Source organism: Chrysoperla carnea, chromosome 4, assembly GCF_905475395.1.
Source record: "Chrysoperla carnea chromosome 4, inChrCarn1.1, whole genome shotgun sequence".
Taxonomy (NCBI): domain Eukaryota; kingdom Metazoa; phylum Arthropoda; class Insecta; order Neuroptera; family Chrysopidae; genus Chrysoperla; species Chrysoperla carnea.
The window spans coordinates 73,948,070-73,962,000 of record NC_058340.1 but is presented as its reverse complement, the minus strand read 5'-3'; the positions used below and the strand labels follow the sequence as shown (position 1 = coordinate 73,962,000).

The 13,931-nt window shown below is 30.3% G+C and overlaps 1 protein-coding gene and 1 non-coding gene across 4 annotated transcripts in view; one reads left to right on the top strand and one right to left on the bottom strand.

The window, feature by feature from the left end:
• Positions 1-13,931, top strand: part of LOC123298612 (autophagy-related protein 16-1) — a 788,644-nt gene that overhangs the window by 527,873 nt on the left and 246,840 nt on the right. The window lies entirely within an intron of this gene.
• On the bottom strand, positions 12,822-13,015 carry LOC123299382. The gene has a single exon (XR_006535321.1). It is a non-coding gene; the product is annotated as a U2 spliceosomal RNA (small nuclear RNA).

Below are 13,931 nucleotides of genomic sequence, written 5' to 3'. Positions count from 1 at the left end.
GACAATAATACCTACAATTAATAACCGTATAATCTTAGACACACGTTTTTGGGTCAATAAACGCCTTTTCAAATATAAATCATATATGAGATTCAAAGATATAAAAAAAGTTTAACAAAAATTAATAATTATTTAAAACTCATGTCATTTATATAATTTTGAATTTATAGTCCAAGAGCCGATTAGTCTCAAACCTATCGTATTTACTTAATACTTTATTGAATTTTACTTGAATGATTTATATTTTATATCGACGTTAATTGTCTCTGTAATTTGTATTCGTAGCATTTTTGGTTGTGACAAACGTCACGAATAAGTTTATTTTCCGGGGATCGCATTAAAAACAACAGACGTCGATTATCAGGCACAATGATTTCAACCGTTTCTGTTTTTTGTAATATATGCTCGCTAAACAGCGCATATTAGTAACGTTGACATTGGAAGCTGTTATAAATAATAATTTTTAGTCTTGGCCAGAGAACAAACAGTACATACGATGGCTTGGCACAGCTAGCTCTTAGACTAAACAAACCACGCAGAGATATAAAAGTATATAAAAACTATATCTTTTACATTTAACGGTATTACATCCAACAATTTTTTCTATTATGAAATAAGCATATTAAAAAAATTGAAATGAAATATATGTGCAAAACATTTTGAAAATTATAGGAAAAAAAAAGTTTTTTATGATTATATTTAGAAATTTACATAAAATTTCATGGTTTGTATCCGTTAATTTACCCTTTAAAACAAAGTTGTTAGCTCTGAGATCTGTTCGTGGTCGTACGTACGTTCAACGTGTGAGGCGTAAAATATTTTATATGATATCACTTTTTAAATATTATTTATTCAAATTTCCATAACTAATTTTATTTGCTAACAGTACTAGTTACAATATTTTTCTACTATTTCTATATCTAAAATCATAATCAGGATTTTTTGTTTTAAAAGTACAAAGTTATACAAAATTATTATAAAATTATGATTTATTAAAGTTTATCAGACATTAAGGAAATATGTTGATCAAAATCTGTATTGAAATGGAACCACACAAGAATCGGTTTACCCAGTCGAAAGTTCTGAAGTAACAAACATAAAAAAAAAACAGTCGAATTGGAAATGTTCTCCTTTTTAGAAGTCGGTTAAAAATAATGCAAAGTAGGATAATATATCGTGGTGCCATGGATATTGCACACACACACACACACACAAACCATATCTCATTTTGTTACGTGGATCAATTTTGAACCGTTCTGTACATGACGTTTGACATTAAATTTTACGACTCCACGCCCTTTAATTCAAGTTCTTTCAAGGAGTGGGCTTGTGAGAAATTTCAATCGTTTACCGTTACAATACCATTTTTAAAAGGAATAATTCATAAATTACAAAAACTTCAGGCGTAAATTTTTAAAGTATTCAATTTTTAACTCGTTTGACTCGTAGGGGCTTGATTCAACATGCCCAGGCACTTGGTCGGATACTTGACACAATATTTTCAAATCTCTTGGTATTTTGAGATTTTTCACCATTTAATCGTAAATCCGTAATTTTATATCGATTTTGCAATAAAAATTTTAATTATTATTTTTTTAATGAATCATAATTTTGTGTTAAAAATTTAAAAATCCAATTACAATTTAACACGATTCACGATAAATTCAATAACTGGTTTAAATTTGATATACTTCGATGCCAATAAACGATACCTTCTTTTGATACATTATAGCTCTAGGGCCAGGCGTAATATTTGACTGTCATTTCTGAACGATTGAAAATTTTAGAGACGATTGTCAACGTCGTCTTGTAATTGCAATTTTTAAGGTGTCTGTTTTTGCTTCTGCTGTACGATTTGCGGAAAAATGGTTCGAACAAAAAATGTTCTTTTTTTTAATCATTAACAACTCTAATTTAATGTGTTCATCTATCGATTACCAGTTGTAGAGTAGAGTGAGCTTTTCAAAAGGCTTGAAAATCTAGGTCAAGTTTAATGTATGGCAAGAAACAAAGATTACTTTTTGATAAATTTGATCAGTCCAATCCAGAAGTGAATTGCGAACTTAACTATTTTCTTATTAAACACAGAATACTTTTATAAATATTTTTTTTAATTTTATTGAATTCCTGAGAAAAGTGATTTTACGAGTAACGAATACTACGCCTTGCTCTAGAGCTATGAACTCATCTTCAACAGTTTGCTACCAATGCGTGTTACGTTTGAAACCGTAAGTATATAAAATGCAAGTATTTTTTAATATTGACCGCTACCATCTGTTATCGTACGTAAACTCATAAAATAATTGATTAAAGGTAAAAAAGTAATGAAAAACAAGTTTTTTTTTTCAAAATAAATTTTTGTTGTTTTTTTAATAATAAAATTTTATATGATATATTATTATTGATATTAATATTTTTAATATTATTTTGAATTATCGATTTTATTATTTTAAAAACCTCGACTACATAATAATTATTTTTTGAGTATTACACAATTGTAAATGTAGTTTAAAATTATTAAAATACGTAAAAATTTAATTGTATTTCAAGTTATTTTAATTGCATTTAGTGCTGCATTACATTCATTACATATGAAAGTCGTAAAGTTTTATATTATCATCATATAAATAATAATTTTTAGGATTCCGTTGTAATGGCTGTTTTTTTCGATGTACCCACACACATCTTTGCGTTGGCAACACTCTTTTGTTTGATAATCGATTTGACAGTAGACAATTGTTTTGGCATTTTTTAATTAAAAAAAAAATCGCGCCAGAACAACGCTTGCAAATTTAATATTTAATGATTTTAATGTTTGTCAACAAGAATGAAACACTCGTAGGCTGGTCATGTCCCTGCTTGACCGAATTTTAATATTTTTTTAATAACAGTAAAATCGTAACAATTGCATATTTTTTTGTAACATGTATATATGAAATATATCAAGGTATACTAAGTTTAGTCCCAAGTTGGTAAAACGACCGAAATGTACTTGGATCATTGTCTGAAGTTGAACAATGAGAAACTGTTGGGCGTATTTTTAGAGGTTTGTATCTTTGAGTTGGCAACATTCATTGTTTGATAACCAATTTGATATAAGAGACTCACGTCAGAACAACGTTTGTAAACTGTTGGAATGTGTAATTTTTATTGCTTGATTATTAATTGGTCTTCAAGATCGTGCGGTCACTTCATTAAATTATTTTCTTTAGGGATATTCAAACTCACTTGTCTACGCCAATAAACCAGAGATGGTTGAACACTTGGAATACAAAATTTTACGAGCAATTGAAGAAATATGACCACAATTGTCGCGAAAATTGTGACACCTTGATTGCGCCATCTACGAATAATCATCTTCCAATAAAGCCAGTTTCATTCACATTAAAAATATGTTTCTTTGTTTAATTTTAATGTAAAGTGAACCTCTGAAAAAGACAGATATAAAATTTCACTAATTATGATGTTAATTCAAAAATTATAACATATATATTTTGAAGGTCGGTAAAGATAGAATTTACAAAACAAATTTTGATAAGCCAAATATTTTTACACCGCTTAATTCTAAAAATAGATTACAATCTATATATGTAACAGAGATATACTAGGTTTAACGGAGCATTTTTTTTTTGTTTTATTTTTACAAAAAAAGATTTATGGTAAAAAAAAATTTTTTTTTGCTTTGTTATAGGTATAAAATAAAAAATATAACATAATTACTTAATTATGTAAATTAAATTGTTTACAATTATTAAAACTCATTTGGAACTGTACTTGTAATTTTGTGTGTTAGTTAATTTTTTTGATAAAAAGTTATCGGTACCAACCTGAAATTTGAAAATTTTTTAAACCATATTTTTATATTTTAGTCAAGTAAAATACTTTCACATCAAATTTGTTTCGTTTGTACCAAATCTCTGTGCTAAAGAATTTAAATCTTTAATTTACGTGAAATTGTGAGTTTTAGTGTTACTGATCCTTTTCTAACAACGTTTTATTACTCGGCAAAACGAGATTGGACCTTATCTAAGAATGGGGAGTGGAGTTCGAGAAATCTTATGAATGCTTACGTGGTGGAAGGGGGTGGATAAAAAATCGACAAAATTATGCTTATGTAATAATTGAATGGCCCCTAGGAACTTAATATTCAGATGATTGTGTCAGATAATAAGCAGAAAACTATCAAGCAAGCGTCAAAGAGTCATACTCGATACAGCTTGTTTAAATTATTATGATTACTAAGAATTTATGTTTTTTTGCTATACTAAAGTAAATAAGTATAAGTTTTTTAAACAAAACATTAATTAAATGATTCTGATTAAGTGATTAGATAAACACACATCACATTCCACCTACAATAAAGGTCGAATTTTTCTGCATATATTCTTACAAAAAAACAAAGATTACAATAATTAAATATAGTTATAATCATTAATATTTTATGTTAGAAAAATGCACAGTCAACGACTGAAAAAGTTTTTATGTTAATCGCATCAAAAAAGGAAGGTTTACCCACCAAGTTTGGGCCCACGCACTAAAAATGTAACCTAGTGAATTCACGCAATGATAAATTACAATTTTTAAAATTCAGAAATGAACAACAAAATTTTTTGTAATAATTAATAAAAATTTATCATATTTTTATGATTTATTAACTTGCTGGAAAAATGACACAAATTTTTTCATACAGATTTTTACAGACCTAGTAAAACCATAAACGTCCAGGATTTTTTACACATATATGGCCAAAAATAATTTTCTGTATGAGGCAGAAGAAAAGCATGTTATTGTTTTTCAGTTTTTGTCTGTGGTTAAGAACCAAAACCATTTTCTAGGACGGACTAACACAATATTACATTGATACACTTCCAAGTTTAGAATAATACCTAAGTATTTTGTGTTAGAAATAATTTGATTTCTTAAACGGTACAATTATCATTGTCGTAAATCATATTTTGTTAAAAAAAAAAAAAAAAAATTAACGTTTGTTTTTTGTGTTATAAACATTTTGTGTGTATGCGAAATTTTTATTAGAATGAAGAGATCACCCACCTAGTCAGCTCGTCCACAATCCCGTCCCATCTCGTCCCGTCTTCATGTCTGACTCATGTTTTGTATGATGATAAATAATATATAGAATTAAAAATTTTACAATTTTTTTTATTACATTAAAAATTCACATACATTTGTGATTATACAACTCATAGAATTAAACAATCCGTGTTGATATGATCTTCTAAGCTCAGACCAATTGCTTTAGAGCAATTAATTGCTCTAATAATTGCTTTTCATAGCCATAGAGCTCTCTTATAGGAAGCTTGAAAATCTTTAAATTGCACGTAAAACTGAATATTGATGAATCATGTACACAAATAATTGGGGACTGTAGAACCATAGTGATCCAAGTAACATTTTTAGTTCGCATTTTTGCTATAGAAAGTAACTTTCCAAACAAACCTAGATACTTGGAAATAAACAAATTAGGTATGCTTTGAACCTACACAGACTGTTATTGACTGTTTAATTTACGAAAAAGCTATAAACGAAGATTACTTTGTGGCAAATATTTAATCTAACCCAGAAGTGAATTTTACAAAAGGCAAAGTTATACAATTAACTTAAGTCATGTGATCATTTAAGAAAAATGGTACCTGAAGCTACCATTTTGACTTCGAATTTCGGGCTGAAAACATTTTTATTGCATCAGGACATAAATTTAAAAAAAATATGAACATAAATCTTAATAAAATCGTAGCAGTTGTATGTTGAATGCTTACGGTAATTTTTGTACAGACAAGACGTAAAAGAAGAAGACGTATAGTTATATAAAGTCATCATCATCATGTATACCTTGACTATCTATGAGATGATGTTATAGTTAGCTTAGGTTTTATAGCTGTGGTGTAGTATTTTTATTAAATGATCTATTACTTCTTTCATTTCATAAGTGTAGTTACTATTTCATTGTCAAAAATGATATTATGAATTATCTAAGTAGTACAGGGAGTCACCAAGAATTGTAGATCCTAGAAATGTTTCTTTCGATTCAAATATGTAATATGGACGATTATAATTCACTATTTTGTGTGAAATGAAATCTCTAACTATACTTATTTTTTCCTCAAATATAGGTATAGTAAGGTAGGATATCACGGTATAGTAAGTTTGTAACGCATAAAAATATTGATGCTTCGAACAAAATTTTAGTATAGGTGTTCATAAAATCTCTCAAAAAGTTCGTTTTCGGTTTCCTGTGTGCCCGTATGTGAATAAGATCACTCAAAAGCGAAAGAGATATTAATCTGAAACTTGTATAGCTCAGGACGTAAATAGTTGGGTTGAGTTCGCAAATGAGCAACGTGGATCAAGATTTTAGATCCGTAGACCCGAGTTGCACCTAATGCTATGACAGCCAGCGAATTGTAAACATGTGTTTTTAGTCAAAAAATACAAATTTTTTTATTTTGATTTTTGCATAATATTATCAATTTTTTTTTTGCCAGGAATAATAGAATTTCTTCAAAAAAACCGTGGATTTTTTCTCAAAAAACTTAAAAGGACCCTTTATGGATTATGTTTTAAAACTGGTTTCTTAAAAAGAAAACAAAACAGTTTTACTGTAACAAATTAAGTACGATAAAAGTTTATTGTATCTAAATAAGAACTTTCCTGTTGGCACAGAAAATAACAATAATTGTAGGTATTTTTTTCTTCTTAAAAACAATTTTATGAGCCCCTTGTTCGTTCGTTGTAGGTTGAAGAAGGTAAATAATATTTTTTCATATGCGTGAATAAATAAATAATATATATGTTCTTTTTTTTATAACAATGATATCCGTCGGATGTTCTACTGTTCTTAAAATTTACTGCTAATATAATTAATTTTTATATAAATGTAAGTAATATTCTGAGGATTGTTTGTTTTAAATAAAACTTATTACTGACAATTTTCAAAGAAATAAAAGAATACTCACAAAGATCTTTTATTATGGTAAAACAATAACATGTCTTTTTCTGTAACTTTACTGTTTGGTTTATTTTTATTTAGATGGAATAATTATAAATTATCAGACCTACATCAATAAGCCGGAGACCATGGGACTTATTTTGCGAGACAACACTCTTTTTGTAAAATGATTAATAAATACTTACTTGAAACTTTGTGAGTGGCTGTCTTTGAGCGAGTCTACAAAAAAATATTGCACTGATGAGTTTGTCTAGCTCTTCGAATATGCAATACTAAAGTATTTTTGTTTTTCAATTGAATTGTTTAATAATATGTTATCAAATGGTCATGGTTTGGTTAGGTAAGGTTAGAGTGGCTATCCTGGGGTGGGACATACTTAGACCTTAGGTCCGTTGTGATAACGTAAAAGGGTTGGTCTATCCCCGGCCACTACTCCATGAACAATTTGGAGCTGCTTAAGAACTGCAGGAGGGCTTTGACGTCGACTGAATTTAGGTCAGAGAGGTCATCAAAGAGAGGCTGGCTAAAGTAAATCCATTTCCTCATGACAAGAGCTGGGCAGTGACAGAAAATATGAGACACTGTCTCCTCCTCGTCACCACTGTGACAGCTCCTGCAGTAGTCGTGATACACTGCCAGGCCTAAGCGTTTCAAGTGGTCATTGTGTACGAACAAAATTCCCTCTGCAGCTTTTTTTCTAACCGATAGCTTAAATATGATGATATCACGATAATTTGAAAATGCAAAAGGAAGCCAATCACAAAGTTTCAAGTTATTTACCAAAATTGATCAGCTAACAAAAAGAGTGCATCCCACGGGTTAATATTGATATGATTTGCAGGATTTTCTCCAATTTTTCTGGTTTGTTTTCGTGAAGTTTTAAATTTATATCCTCAGTATTTTTGCCAATGTTTTTCATAAAACGTCGAAGTACACCACCAAAGTTTATGAAAGGGAATTAAAAAACTTGATTGGAATGAAATTAAAAAAGACAATTAAGATATGGAGGCAAAAAAGGACAGTTTCAATTTGACACAAAAAAGAATCACTGATCAAACCCTTTTAGAATCAATTCTGGTATCGAATTTTTAATAAAATCATTTAATTTCATTGATAACTGTATTATGATATGATTATTATTATTTTCATATAAAAATAAGTTATTTGTGTAAATTGTGTGAAATTATTATTTTATTAAACTTGTAATCATTTTTTATTTTATTATTTTTATTTTACAAGAAAACAATAGATGTTAATCTTTAAATATTATGATGTTACCAATCCATCCAAGATTAAGATACAATCATACATATAGGTACGAAGAGCAAATGAGGTTGTTAAACTAAATTTTATTATTTTTATTATATGTATTTAAACTTATTATTATTATTAATATTAAGTTCCTGTGAGGAAAAAGGTTGCCTTCGTCCCGAAAAAATCGAAAGCTTAATTTTGAATTGCTGCCTTCCTTGGGCCAAATTCCTTTCTGTCTACAGCTTGAAATGGAAGCACTCACTTTCTTAATCTATAGTCGCTTGATTCAATTTTCGAAAATAGTTAAAATTATAGGAAGATAAAAAATGTTTCAAGTTTCAATTTATGTTTTAAATCGAGCGTGATCAAAATGCTCTTAACGCGAGTGCTGACAGCTTGAAATTATTCGTTTTGTTGACAAATTTTTTAACAGACATGGTATTAAGATTTTCTTAAGATTTCGGGGAATTCCTTCAAAATTGATGTCAATAACAAACCAAATGTTCTTAATAAAAAATGACGCATGAATCAATCACTTTACCTCTAATATGTTAGAAATTTAAAAAAAGATATTTCATTTTATCTGCATTTGTTCACCATAAAATACACGAAAATTCGGACTTTGTTTATAAATTTTTTCAGTTTTGTAATGAATGAAAACATCGTGAAATCGTTATTTTTCAAATAAATCGTAAACTCTTTCCATTGGCTAAGAATTTTATGAAAGATAATGTTAATCCTAAGGATCATACCCACTACAGTTGGTTCATATTTTATGTACTTTAAGTACATAGGTTTTTTGATAAGTTTAAAGTACTCACGCTATCTGAATCTACGGTCGATGGACAAACAACCAAATATTTATCATAATAAATCAACTTCATTCAAAGCAGACATGTTTTACAAAATATTCTGTATGTATTTAAAATGCAAATTTGCAATTTGTCAGAAGATATTAGACTCCCTGTCTGGTTATGGGAATTTTTAAAATGATTTCAGACATAGATTATGAAAAAGGGCAATGGCAGCATAGAAGGCAGAATACCAGAAGTCGATAAAATAATAACAAACCAAAAAAAGTGAATAAATTAGTACAATTTTAATGGTACTAGTATAATTTGTATGTACTTTAAAGAAAATTTATCTTTTTGTGTTTCAACGTACGTTCATCAAATCGTGATGAAATAAAAATTTTCATGTCTATTTTCCTTTAAATTTCTTGCAACTCCCTAAAGTATATCTGATCTTATGATCAAGTAATTTCTGTTAAACAGGTTAAAAAAAATACATTTTCAATTTTGATAGTGATTTATGTTATAACTTGACAATATAAGACGAAAAGTAAAAATCTATGAAATTGTATTCGTAGTTTTCGTCTACATTCATGAAGTTATAATAAAATTCATCATCAGAGTTGAAAATAAGATAAAAGTAATTTCAACCCTTAGTCTAGCCTGCTCGTTCATCCTTTATATGAATAGAGACACTTGGTTTTTTTATTTTCTGTGACTTTGCTATTACGTTTACTTTCTAATTGAAAGGTAATTTAATGGAAAGTGTTTTTAGCTATATTTCAAGCGAGTCTTGGGTTTTGTACCTAGAACAACTAAAATATAGGCGATGATCCTCAAAATGGGTTCACATGAAAATTGCGCGGAAGTTTTTAAAATTTTGTAAATTTCATTTGATTAGCAAATAGACTAGTTTGTAGAAATATCTAATAGGTTTGCAGAATCGTGTAGGAGCGCATTGAGAAATTACGCAATTGATTTAAATCTCTCTAATTGTTTGATTGGTATCGAACTTAGAATTCAAAAGGTACAATTCATTCCGAATTTCATTCTGATTAGAGACTAAATAGCCGAGCGGTCTAAGGCGTTAGTTAGAATCCAGGCGGCGATAATATGAACAATTTATAATTAATGGGAGTGTAGAATTGATCACATTGTCCGACTCTCACATCAAAAAACGTAATTGTAAAAATATGTTTGTAATGGAATAAATAAAGATTAAATAAATAATGATGTGGGTGGCCTCTGTGATAAGGCGTATGTCATTATTATTTTTTTTAAATTCTGATTTAATTAAATTTGTGCTCGTTAGAACACGTACAGACGATTCATACCTTTCATAGCATTTAAATGTTCTTGAACTCTGATTCTTCCAATACAACATGAATAATTCCATCTCATTAATATCATCTCTCACTAATATTATGATCCAATATGCTACAAATACCTATCTATTGTATAATACCTTTAGTTATGAATCAATATCCAATACCAAGCCAATATTATAATTAAATTGTTATATCAAATTAATCATTATACATCGAACTAACTCTAATATAATGTAAACAAAGTGTTTTGGATTATAATAATATACAATAATAACAATAATAATTATTATTATTAAACAATATTTATTTATAAACAATAACAATAACAATATGATGATAAATGTAGGTCAGTATATTAAAAAGATCTTTAATAATATAATTTAATAATTGTATATTATTATCTATCAACTTGTGAAGATTACTTGAACAAGTATTTAGATAAATGTATCTATTTGAATATTTATCTATTGTTATGATATAAATACTATCTATTACGTTTAATAACAATATAAATGCAATGAAAAAAAATTATGTCATTGTTGTCATTTTAGACTAATAACTCCATGAACAATCTGTATAATATCTGTAATATTTGCATAAACATTGTATATAAAGCCTAGTCCACATGTATTATTGTTACAGTGCGTGAATTCCACATATTGCTCGTTGATTTGCGTATGATTTTTTGTAAAAATCAGTCTTTAAATGACTTGATGAGTTTATCGGGCCTTAAAGGTAACGTATAAATAAAAATCTGAATTTTTGAGGGTACCCTTTAAGAAAATTGCAAATTTTTGTTTGCCTTCGATGTTGATAAAATTCATTATATAAGATAATTTTTAACCTAAAAATCCAAAAATTTATATAATGATTGGATGCGTGGCTTTTGAGATATAATCGAAAATTAGACACAAAGAACGATTTTCTCAGAAACTACGCATCCAGTCGATACATAAAAATGATTTTTGTATTTTTTGGGTCAAAATTACCTTACAAACAGAGTTTTATCGAAATCGGAAACAAAAATTTTTTCCCGATTCTTGCGATTTTTCCTAAGGGGTACAAGAAAATTTAAAAAAAATCGAAAAATTTTTTTTGCCTTTGATATCGATAAAATTCAGTATATAAGACAATTTTGGCCTAAAAAATCCAAAAATCGGGTTTATTTAATGATTGGATGCGTGACTTTTGAGATATAATTGTAAATTGGATACAAACAGCGATTTTCTCAGAATCTATGCATCCAATCGATACATACACCTGATTTTTGTGTTTTGTGGATCAAAATGATTCTATATATAGAGTTTTATCGAAATGGGAAACAAAAATTTTTTCCCGATTTTTTCTAAGGGGTACCCTTTAAAAAAATTGCAAAAAATCGAAATTTTTTTCTTGGCTTTAATATCGATAAAATTTATTATATAAAATAATTTTGACCCAAAAAATCCAAAAATAAACTTTATTTGATGATTGGTTGCGTGGCTTTTGAAATATATATATATACGATAGTGGCCGAATAACCTTACAAAGTGTCCACAACCTTTCTAACTGTATCAAGTATGTATTTATTACATTACCTTGTTATTACTATTATTTGAAAGAAAAGAATTACTTTAGAACTCTCTACACAATGTAAAATAACATCACGAAATCTTTGGTGTTTTGTGTTTGTGTCTTTTTGTAAAGAAACTCACATGAAAATTGGGTGAAATTATTGTTTAGTTTGTTTATTATAGTTATTATATAAGCTTAAAGTGGGACGATTTATTAATTAGCTAGATAATGGAAATGTAGTGGGACATTGTGTGACCACTTCTTACATTAGTTTTACCCAAAGAGGTTATACCCGACTAGAAATTGTCCCAGTACTTATATTGGGGCCCGCTTGGGATTTGTTGGGGCATGTCCCAATAGGTCTATCCCAATTGGGATCCGATTGGGAACCTTTTGGGATAGCCCAATGTAAAAATAGGCGATTTTATAATAGTTTTTCCCAACTGGGGCCTATTTGGGAACTTATTGGGAAAGCCCAAATTAAATTAAAATAGGTCTATCCCAATTGGGATCCAATTGGGAACCTTTTGGGATAGCCCAATGTAAAAATAGGCGATTTTAAATAGTTTTTCCCAACTGGGGCCTATTTGGTAACCTATTGGGAAAGCCCAAATTAAATTAAATGATAATGCTGGCCCAAGACTGGTTACCTCGACTGGCCCACGCCTGGTTGGCAGGGCTGGGCCATAGTTAAGTTTTAGGTCTGGCCCACGCCTGGTTGGCAGGGCTGGGCCATAGTTAATTTTTAAGTTTGTCCCATGCCTGGTTGGCAGGGCTGGGCCATAGTTAAGTCTTAGGTCTGGCCCATGCCTGGCTGGCAGGACTGGGCCATAGTTAAGTTTTAAGTCTGGCCCATGCCTGGTTGGCAGGGCTAGGCCATAGTTAAGTTTTAAGATTATTTTATGAAGAATTCTATTTTGTGATTCATTTGACAGGGCCAACCCCAGCTGTACCGCAACACTGAGTCAACCCGCGGTAGAAGAGGAGCAAGCTCCTAACGATCTACCGTGTTCCAAATAATAGTTTAATATACTGGTCTCGCAATGCGAGGCGTACCATATATTGAGTTGATAAGAACACATACTGCACGTTGAGTTTAACTCATTGAGCCGAGAAGCGATAACATTGTATGTTTATATACACCTTACTAGAACATCTTACTAGTGAGAGGTTTTGAAAAAAAATATTACTTTGTAAAAAGGATAGTGACTAAAAGACAGAGAAGGAGGAAGTTATTGTAAGTACATGTACCTACTCCATAAACAGTATTACACATGCGCATTGTATACCTTTTGGTTGTATATGCCAATTTTTGTTAGGTATTTAAAATTTTTACAATGTCAAATGTGTCCATTTCAGGAGTTTATGTCATCAATGTAATTAATTAAATAATAATAATAATAATAAAATGACGATTTATTCTGCGATTTCCCTTCAATAATTGAATATTGTCAGCCAAGGCTAGGATGCCTAGTCTTGGCCCAAGACTGGGCTCCCTTGCGTTGACCGTTCTATGGCAAACCAATGTTGGCCCAGGCTTGGATAATCATTGGATTGGCCAAGGCTAGGATGCCTAGTCTTGGCCGAAGACTGGGCTCCCTTGCGTTGGCCGTTCTATGGCAAACCAATGTTGGCCCAGGCTTGGATAATCATTGGATTGGCCAAGGCTAGGATGCCTAGTCTTGGCCCAAGACTGGGCTCCCTTGCGTTGGCCGTTCTATGGCAAACCAATGTTGGCCCAGGCTTGGATAATCATTGGATTGGCCAAGGCTAGGATGCCAAGTCTTGGCCCAAGACTGGGCTCCCTTGCGTTGGCCGTTCTATGGCAAACCAATGTTGGCCCAGGCTTGGATAATCATTGGATTGGCCAAGGCTAGGATGCCAAGTCTTGGCCCAAGACTGGGCTCCCTTGCGTTGGCCGTTCTATGGCAAACCAATGTTGGCCCAGGCTTGGATAATCATTGGATTGGCCAATGCTAGGATGCCAAGTCTTGGCCCAAGACTGGGCTCCCTTGCGTTGGCCGTTCTATGGAAAAC